The following is a 10,313-nucleotide window of genomic DNA, read 5'->3' as shown; positions in this document are numbered from 1 at the left end:
GCCAAAACTCTGGCATGTTGATTTTAAAAAAACATGGCTGTGTTAGATTCCAGCCTGAAGAGGAAAAAGGATGTTTTCCCGGGTTTGGAGAGGGGTGCTCAGGGTCAGGACTCCTGGGGTCTGCTTTAAATGCTGCCAAGCACTTCTGCATAACTTTATCTTACAGCTTTTGTTGCTGTTTTTCTTGCTGCCACCTCAGTCTCGGTGCTGCTTTGGGTATAGAGGATGTTCAGGCACTTTTGCATGTCTGTTCAGCATCTGTGCAGTAGTCTGGGCTGGTTCCTCCCTCAGCGCTATGCCCCGAGACCCGGGCAGGGAAAAAGGAGGAAGCACCAAACTTGGCTCCCCCGGGGCCTGTTTGGGGGGCTTTGTTAGGCCGATCCTTGGGAGTGTTGAAGAGGGGGGACTAGTGCTGACAGGGTGCTTCCCAAAGAAAACCCGTGCTGATTGATATGTTTTAAAAGACAAAGCCAGAAACAGCTGCAGTTTTCAAACCCCGAGAAGGAGCGTGCCATCTCCTGGGAAGCCTCAAAGCTGTTTTCACATGGGAGTTTGTTACGTGGGTGGACAGAGACTGGGAAGGGAAAAATGTCACAGTGAAAGCATGCTCCTTTGATCCCGGTGGTGTGTGTGGGATCAGAGGGGCTGCCTGGCAGGCCAGGGGAAGAGGAGGCATTTGGGTTTGTGTCTGACGCTGGCTTTGGCAGGGGACAGGGGTGCAGGAGGCTGGTGGGCAGCCCTCCCCAGCCGAGGGGACGCGAGGGTGGCCTTCTCGCCTCACTCCCAGCGCCACAGACGCAGTACCTCTTCTGACACTGCCATGTCCCCCATCTTGAGGGAACAGGATGGAGATGGAGCCTCCTAAACAGCAACTCTGCGACTGCACTGACTGCCAGCTTGAGAAACCAGGGACTGCCACCTCCCTTGTCCACTGTGAAGACACCCAGCATTATCTGGGGGACAGCGGGAGCCCAGCCAAAATGACGCTTCCCAGCTCCCAGGTGTGATGGGGAGGGGACCCTGGCGATGACCCACAGCTGGAGTGGGTGGCGGAGAGAGCTGCCGCAGCCTGGATGCTCTTGTGAGGGAGGAGAATCAGTTTTGTAATTAGCAGCTGTGGCCCACTCTCCGTGCAACAGGAAACTCAGTCGGGCTTAAGGAGGAAGGGTTTGCTGTGCAGAGCTGTCTGCGCACAGAGGTCTGCTGGGGTGGGAACCCCCACACCCGCTAAACCCGCCTCCTGTGCTCCCCGCCTCAGCACACGGCTGGGCGCCTTCAGCTCTGAGCGCAAACACCCTCCATTCCCTTTCTGCCAAAACTATTGGACTTGGGGTGAGCCCTGCAGGGCCCACCTCACTGGTGGGGGCAGAGGTATTAACTAGTGAGTTCTTACTGGGAGGAATCGGTCTGGGACCTTTCCCAGGAGCCACGGGACCTCTGTCAGCACCGAATGGTTCATCCATTTCTCATTCCAACTGCACGTGTAGCAGCAGCTTCGCTAAACCCCAGGGACAGGGTCTTGTAGAGCCCATCACAAAGTGAGGCACACGTGGTGTGCTGAGGGCAGGGGTGGGTGTTTCTTAGATCTTGTGGGCAGAACACCAGAGAAACCCATCTTTTTTTGCTGGTTACCTTGGCCCAGACTTTGCTGGCCCAGGCAGCAGCCTGCCTATGCCGGGGTGCCACAGGACCAGCCCAGACTCATCCCAAGCTCTGGGTCATGCTACAAATTTATCTCAGCAGTGCTGAAGCACCTCATTTGGCTCAGCTGTGCCAGAGGAGGGGTCTGTCGGGGAGCAGAGCAGCTCATGCTCTGGGGATTGCCCTGCTAGAAGAGGGGCTCCTCAGCAGATGTGACTGTGGCCCCTCCTGACCTGGCTGTGCAGCTGAAGCGGGTGAGTGTCTGTGATTTTAAGCTCTCCTGATGTATCGGTGATTTTGTGTGCTCCTGGTTGGTGTTTGACCGTGGGAGGGTTGGGGTGTGCTGGTTGGTAGAGGTTCTGCAGCGAAAGATGTGAGCTGGGCTATGTCGAGCCCGGTTTCTCAACAGGTATGAGAGGCTCTTGCTGCTCTGGGTCTGCGGCTGGGATTGCCTCCTCCTGCTGGGCTCCGGGCTTTCTGGGACGTGTAAGGCCTGTGCAGTCACCCTGCGGGAGAGCTGGGGCTTCAGCTGGCCTGTGCCATCGCCCGGAGGGGTGAAGAGCGAGCGTTAAAAAAAACAAAGACAAAAAGCATGGGTATGCACTGCTTCCCGCAGGCATCGCTGCCGCTTCCCTCTGCGTGAACTGACGTGTCTCTGCGCTCTTCTTATTCTGAGTGCAGGTAAACTGAGATCAGGTGGCTTTGGATTAAAGTGACCTTTATAGGGGTTAGATGGAGGATGGGTGTTGCCTTGGTGGGGAGACCTTCCAGCCCTCTCTGCGGAGCTGGGGGCTCTGTTCTGCTTGGGTCTGGTATTTACCTGTACCGGGCGATGCGCTCTCAGCTGCCAAAACCTGGGAGGCGGTTAAACAAACGGGCTAATCTCTGTGTTTGGTGTCTACCCGTGGCTCTCTGAACACAACAAGGGATTAACTTGGTCTTTATCTAATTGGCTTATAAACTAGGGAAGGGAAAATCGCTTTGTAATGCATGAAACCGCCTCTTAATAGAAACTCGGAGACTAGAGCCTGAGTGTCCTTCCTAAGTAAACTCATACACATCTCTTCCTTTTCAACTCGCCGTTCACTGGAAATTAGCTTTTCTGCGTGTTAAGTATTTGTTCTCCTGTTCCCAACAATCTATTGCTGACGTTCTAAAGCCTTGCCTTTTGTTATCACCAAGGATACTTTAACACTTCTGTCTGTGACTGTTCAGGAGTCTCTGAATGGGTCTCATTGCTTGGTAACTCCTCAGTGCTGCTGGTGAACAGGGCGCAGAAACCGGAGGGGAGGAAGATGGAGAGATGAAGGAAGGCAATTGAATCCTTTCTTGTGGCTACAGCGGGGGCTCTGCAAAATGGAGAAGGCTGTCGGGATAGTTCTTTAGCTTCTCTCTACAGTGAAACAGTGTACCGTAACACAATCATTGCCCTTCTGCTGTGTGCCTGGAGGATGGGTTAAGGCTCACTACCTCTTTTTAAACTAATGTGCCACTCTGCTGCCTTATCATTCAGCCGGTGCTGCCAGGCGGGGCTGGGCTGTAGCACTAGCATCCTCCCGCTCCGCTCCAGGCGGCTGCTCCACGCCCGTACTGCTGGGATATGCCGTGTGGGTTCAGTCTTCCTGACTCCCTGCTGTGCTCTCTGTAAGAGATGTGGCACCCAGACAGCTCTGCAGAATGATTCCTGCAGGAGTTGCATTGGGGGTGTGGAGCGTGCCTAATTCCTCCCCTGCGCGGGAACATGCTGCTGGGAGGGGATGTGTGAGTAGGAAAGCTTTAAAGAACTGCCTGTTCTTGGGAACGCTTGGGTCCGCCTGGCCTGTGCAGCCTCCCAAGCATGGCATCTGCGTGCGGGGCACGTGGCCGGGTGGCTTTCCGAGCCACGACAGCGAGGAGAGGGGTGCGCATCCCCCCAGGGCTCCCAGCCACGGCCCTGCAGCCAGCTCCTTCCTCCGGGAAGCGGGTAATTAAAGCAGGAACCATTTCTTGGCTTCACTGGTGGGGAGCCTGGAAGGAGTTGCTCGCCCTGCTGAGGTGCACATGTTGGAGAGCCCTTTCTGGCTGTCGTGCCTTAGGCTCATCAACAGACACTGCCTGCACTGGCTTAATTAAACCTGAGCCGCCCCATGCGGAGCCTCCTCACTGCAAGCTTGGCTTCTGCAGGTCAGGCTCAGCCCTGCACACAGCTAGAGGCAGATCAAAGGCTGCTTAAGAGCTGCTCCATGCAAACCTGAGCTGGCATAAGGAAACAAACCCATTCCCCTTCTGAACCCGGTATTGATGCTGCCCTTCCAGGTAGGAGCTTCTCACCTGCCTCCTGAGAGCTCTTATGGCCGCTTGTTCTGCAGCTTTTTTTGCCCTCTGAGGATATGAAGGGAGATGGAAGATTTGTGCCAGTCAAATGATAAATGATTTGTTCTGCTACCAATTCTCTGGATCTGCTTCCTGTATGTTATTTCTGGACACCTAGAGATCAGGAAGGAAGACCTCCGCATGTGTGCTGCTTATCTGGGGTCCCTCGATAAGGGAGAGAAGATGCTTTAGGATGCAAGTCTGTGTCTCTTCTCTGATTATTGAGGGAGTCTAGATGAGTAACTCAGTCACAGATGTCTGAAGCTGGGTGAGATGAGTTTCCACCTCCATGTCTGGAGCTTGTGGTAGGCTAGATTCTGCCTGTGCAGTTTGTATTGCAGGGGCTGAGCTCTGGTGACTCAAGGCTTGTATTTCAGGACGCTCGTGCTGAGGACAGGGAAAGCGGGTTTGTTGGGATCCCCCCCCCCCCCGCCCCCCAATTCTCATTCCTCTTCCCTTCTGACTTGTGCTGGTCAGGTAGATTTAGGAGGGGCAGTGTCCCTCATGCTTCCCCAAACCAGGTCCACCTGTAGACTGGCAGTATCAAGCCGTGATCTGGGCGCAGCGTGCACCCACGGGCTGCAGAGCTCCTGCCGCAGGCACCTGAGTTCCCCTCCCGTGGCTCCAGTTCATCTGGCTTGCGTAGAGCCGGCTGGGGCAGCTGTGTGCCGTCGGCTCTATCCCTTCTGCTCTGCTCGGAGCAGCGAGGCTGGTCCCCAGCTTTGGGCCCCGAGCTCTGGCTGCAAACAGGCACTTTTAGTGTGGGTCCTCTCTGGGACAGCTGAGCCTCGTCAGAGCGTCCAGAAGCCTCTTGTGCCTTGGATGTGATGGTTGGTGCTAGCAGACAGTGCCTGTGCGTGCAGAGGGCACTGGTGAGGTTGGGAAGCATCACGGTTCCCTTGCAGTTGTCTCCTTTTGTCCTATAAATAGTTCTCCACCGCAACCACTCCTCGCTTTGTTGGTCTCGGTTGATCCTCTCTAATACTGATGCAGACACCTCTTGCCAGAGTCCTGCCAGCCCCCTGGCTTTATTTTAAGGCTGTATTAATTAAAAGCAAATGAGTGGAATTTCTCTTGACATCCAGATTAATAGCAAATGAGATAATTATGAGCCATGTCATTAGGGTGATGGAGCAGCTTGTACAGGCCTCAGCCCGAAAGGCAGCAGATCTGCAGCGCACACATACACCTCTCCTTTCCAGAGGCAGGGGCTGTGTCTGGGCAGAGCCGGGGCTGTGCCCCCCCGAGAGGCGATGGGGAGGGCACCAGGGTGGGGTGGGAGGTGGGGGAAGCGCGATGCTCTCACCTTGGGCAGATGAGAGTAAAGATGTGATTTCTTTGTGGCACCTGCTCCTCTAGACCCAGGGCCAACAGTCTCTGCCCGCGAGGAGGGGAGCTGGCTGGAGGGGGCTGTGAGCTCGGCGGGCAGAGGCAAAGCCTTGCCCAGGCAGGTCGACCCAAGCAGCAGGCAGCTGTACCAGGCTCGGGACCAGGGCTGTCCCGCACGGGCCATCGGAAGGGGCTGGGGGATGTGAGAAGGTGCCCACTCCATCTCTTGGACTGGATTTACTGGGGGCCGAAGAGCCATCGCTGCTGAGCAGACACGGGGTGAGCCTCCGCCCGCGGTGCCTGGGCTTGAGGAGGAGGGGGTGGCAAAACAGGAGGTGAAGTGGGGCTGGCTGCTCTCCTGGGCACGCAGCCCCCCGGGGCGCTGCGCACGGGTGCTCCGCAGGTCCCCGAGCGTGCTGGCTTCCTTCCGCGAGGGCACGCTCGGAGCGCCTCTGTTCATGTTCTGGAGGCCTGATCAGCTTTAAAAATACAAAATAAAGGCCATAAAATCAGCCTGTAATTAATTCTTGGTTTAGTTCCCAGCTCAAAGGCTTGATGCAGAATGTTTCCTTAGGAACGTGCTTTTTCTTGCTTTTCTTGGACTCGCTGCTTGGCTGGTTGTACCTCTGCCTGCAAACCCCCAGCTGTTCACACTCCGCTGCTGCTGCTTATGAGCTAGTGCATTGATTATTTTTTTCATGTTATATTTATTGAGCACTCCTGAGAACCTTGTGCATGGGAAGCCCCTGGTGAACGCAGGGACTCCTGCCTCGCGCCCTGCCTGACGTAGGAGGCTCGGCCGGGGGGACGAGCATCTCCCGGCTGATGGTTTGACTGGAGCCGGTTCTCTTGTGTGGAAACAGCTCCCGGTTGTGCGCTGGGCAGGAGGATGGGATTCACCAGGCCAGCGGCATGTCTGGAGGGAGGGCTGCATGCCTGCGATGGCAGGTGCTGCAAGGAGATGAAAGGGAGGAGAGGCGGTGCCGCGAGCCAGCTCTGCTCCCGTGTCATCGCTTGAAAGAGACATGTCCGTCTTCTTCGCAAAGAGCATTATTGCCCGCTAATAAAATATCAAACAAATTCTTAAGAGAGCGTTTAGGATCTGAAAGCCTGTGATAAATCTGGTAGCTTTGTAACTTGCTCAAAATTATGGTGGGTAGCAATGTGATTAAAGCTCTCTGATTAACACACAAACCTTGTTTGTAATGAGCAGGATTGGGAGGGTTTGGGAAATCCAGCTGGCATGTAACAAGGTTTCTCCAACAAATTACTTGGATATCAATTAGTTTGCTAGGTAAATGTCACCTGCTTTCTCTTTGTTTGCGGTAAACTGGTATCCAATTAATCTGATGTGGTTATTGCTTGCGGCTGACACCACCGCGGCCACTACAGCCTTGGGGACGGGCAGGGAAGGGGCAGGGCAGTGCTGGCGGTGGCCAGGCTCTACCCTACCCGTGGGGCAGCATCTGGGCCGGGGAAATCCCAATCCCGAGGATAACATCACAGCCGCTCCTGGTGCTGAGCGGGGTCCCCCGCCGTAGCCCGGGGGTGGGCACCGGGGATCGAAGCCCCGCGGTCAGGCTGGTCTGCGAAGCCATCCCTGCAGCCAACCGGAGCCTCCTCTTTCCTGACTGAAGGCGGATAAATTTAATTTTGCTGAAAATAGCCTCCTCCCGCCGTGCCGCTTGCTGTTCTCCTGCCTCCTTCCCCGGGATCTGCCAAGCTGCGCTTGGACAGTGCGGCTGTAGCACCTGGAGCAAGGGAAGCGGCCCAGGATGCAAAAGCTGCTCCCTAAATCGCACAAGCAGTGGGGTAAAGGAGGGCAGAGCTGCAGCGGGAGCATGTGGGGGACGGTGCCCCTGTTCCAGCCCTCGGGAAGGGTCCTGGATATCGGGTGTGCGACGGCTCTGCAAGGTGGATGGGGCTAAGGAAGGGTCAAGGCTGCAGCATGAGGGCTGAGGACTTGCAGCCGCGGCGGCCGAGCCCAGCGCAGAGGGGCTGTGGGCACATCTGGCTCCGGAGAGCTCTTCTGCTGCCGGAGAGGGCCCGGAGACGAGCCAGGCAGCCCCGGCCGTGCCCGGCCGTCCCTGGGGATCTGGCAGCTTGGCACCCCCGGGATGAGCCGTGAGAGCTGGCTCCTGGGGCTGGGCAGAAGCAGGCAGCGCTGTGCCGGGGGGGCTGGTGCCGGGGGCTCCTCTCCCAGCCCTGGATGCCTCCACAGAGCTTATGAATATTAATGGCACCAACATATGGGTGATCTGGGAAGGAGCAGGAAGCGTTGCCAATTGTGAAGCACAACCCATCCCAAATCGAACATCGGTGCAAGAAACCAGCCCGGTCTCTGGGTGTAGGATGGCATCGGGGGGCTGGAGAGAAAGGGCTGGTGTGGGCTGGGCGCGGGGCGCAGTCGCTCCGGGCTCGGATGGAGGGTCGGGGTCCCGCTCCCCTCTTGGGAGGGAATAAATCCGCACAGCTGTGTCCCCTCGGGGGTTTGCCCACCCCATCGGGGTACGGGGATGAGAGGCCGGGTGGGCAGGAGGGTGTGCGGGTGTCTGGGGGGAGGCTGTCAGCACTGAGTCGGCAGCGTGATGGAGCCCTGCATCCCTCCTCTCCCCTCCCCAGCAGGAAGGGACTTGTGGGGTGATCCGGGCCTCTGCATCCCTCCTTCGCTCTCTGCCAGCCGGGCCGGGGGCGGCTGCTGGCGTGGGGCTGCCCTGTGGCACCTCTGACTTGCATAAGAGCCTCGCCAGGATGATAAATGTTAAAATCTGCTGCAGGCTATCGCTGACCTAATTTCCAGCATCGCTGTGGATCTTGTCATCTGTTGCTTACAGCCTGGGTGCAGATGGGCTGACAGGGAGCTAAGTGTGGGAGTGGGTGTGTGGGGACCCCCACCCTGTGATGCCCCGGCACCCCCAGCCCCGGGTGGCATGGGGACCCGTGCCGCCCGGGGCTGGGGGTGCCAGGGCAGCACAGGGTGGGCTGTGAGCCCGCTGCAGCCTGTCCCTCCGTGGGATGAGCCTCCTGTGCCCAAGCTGGGGCAAACAAGGTACTCAGGGTCCAGCTCAGCTCCGCTCCCTGCAGATTTCTGCTAAGCAGAAAACAAATGCTAATTACACAGCATAATTAGTGAGATGCTGCATCTATTTTTAATCAGCTTTGGAAGATACATTCTTCCTTCTGCTCCGTGCTCACCGGCAGCCTCTCCCGTGGCGGAGCAGTGCTTAGTTGGGGACCCTCCGGTGGGAAATCGGTTGCTCTTTCCCTCTGCGTCCCTGGGATGGGGCTGGGATCCCTCCTGGGATCCCCAGCCAGAGGAGCATTCCCCCCCCAACAAAACTCCTTGGTGGAGTCTGAGGCTCCGGCTGAGATCCCAGCCCCTCTGTAAGCCATCAGGAATGCATGGAAAGGATGGAGGAAATCAGCTCAGCTCTGTCAAGGTGGTGTTCAGCAGCAGCTGGGAAAATCGCAGGAGGAGGAGCCCGGGAAAAGGTTGCAAAAATATCCTGAGAAGGCGAGACGAGGGGGGGCAGCCCAGCTTTGCCAGCAGCTCCCTGCCCCCGGTGCGGGTGGGCCGGGGTCTCCCCGCTGCTGGGGGATGCCCGATGTCAGCCCTGGCTGGGGAAGGGTCTTTTCAGAGAGAGCTGCGGGGTGCAAAAAAGCAAACTTTGCTCTGAAGCATTCAGCAGAGAGATGCAAAGTGCCAGTTAAAGGGGATACGCAGGTCTGCTGCAGCTGCGGGGGGTTCCCAGTCCTGCAGGTTGCGACATGTGGCTAAAAGCAGTGTGTAAGAGAGGGGATGTTTGCGGGACCCCCGGAGAGCAGAGCCCTCCTCCTGCAGCCATCAGCAGGGGAGGCAGCAGCTCGGAAAGATCCAGAATTATCAGGATTCTTCCAAAATTGCTTTTTCAAACTAACCCTTGGAGTGGGGTGCAGCAGGGCTGGCAGGGAGCTGCTGCTGCGAAGGATCGATCCTCCCACTGGCCGTGGGGGCTGCCTGCAGCTCATCCCTCCGCAGAGACCCCTTCCTCCGGCTGACCCCAGTGTGCCAATATCGTGGGCTGGGGGCCGAGGAGACTGACTTGTCTTCAGCCAACGGGACCGAAGGGTGAATAATCATTTAACTGATTGAAGGGCTGCACAGAAACAGGCTGATGGCTGGGAGGTGAACCTGGGGCGGTCTGGGGTAGGGGTATGCAGGATTTGGACCACCAGCAATCTGGTAGGCCCATGTTGGATGGGGATGGTCCAGGTTACCCGGTGGGAGCCATCTCCCTGCGGTGCCACCAGCGCTGGGGCTGGCCCCAGTGTGCTTGAGTAGCCTGGGGAGCGATGGAGGAGCTGGGAGAGCTGGCAGCACCCGGGCGGTGCTGGTGGAAGGTGATGCCTCCTTGGCATGGATGTAGCTCAGCTGCTTTTCCTCCTGCACCTCTCGGCTCCCCCAGCCTCGGGGTGAGCCGGCCGCCAGCACATGGGGTATCCCCAGCGCCTGAGCCGCCGGAGGCAGTCTGTTTGGTGAGCGGTGCTGGCACGTCCCCGTTTCAATCAGCCCATGCAAACAGCCCTCCCTGACCTCCGCACTCCGTTCTTGCCCATCCTGCCTCCACCGGCCACGCGCTCGGAGCTGCCGGGGTCGCGGCTGCCTCCCCTCTGCTGCTCAAAACGATTTCCCTCCCGAGCTGTACCGAGCGCTGCCGCTAACCTGTAACCGTAGGACAACAACGCTGCCCTTTCCTGGTATTTACCCACCAGGCATCTCCCCAGCTCCAGCAGCTGGGCTGTGGCACAGGGACAGCCTGATCCGCCTCCCAGCAGGACGGAGGCAGCGGGCTTGGGGCCCGTGACCGGGACGGCCCCGGCTCTCTGCGTGTGCCAGCGCATGTGACATCACGATGCTCATGCAGCAAACCCACCCCATGCGTGTGTGTCCCCCCGCAGCCTCGCCCTGCCAGGGTCTGTGCTTGTCACCGCCTCGTCCCCGCGTTGCTGGA

The sequence above is a fragment of the Gavia stellata genome, chromosome 22 (assembly GCF_030936135.1).
Source record: "Gavia stellata isolate bGavSte3 chromosome 22, bGavSte3.hap2, whole genome shotgun sequence".
NCBI classification, from domain to species: Eukaryota; Metazoa; Chordata; class Aves; order Gaviiformes; family Gaviidae; genus Gavia; species Gavia stellata.
Note: the sequence above shows the minus strand (reverse complement) of the source record.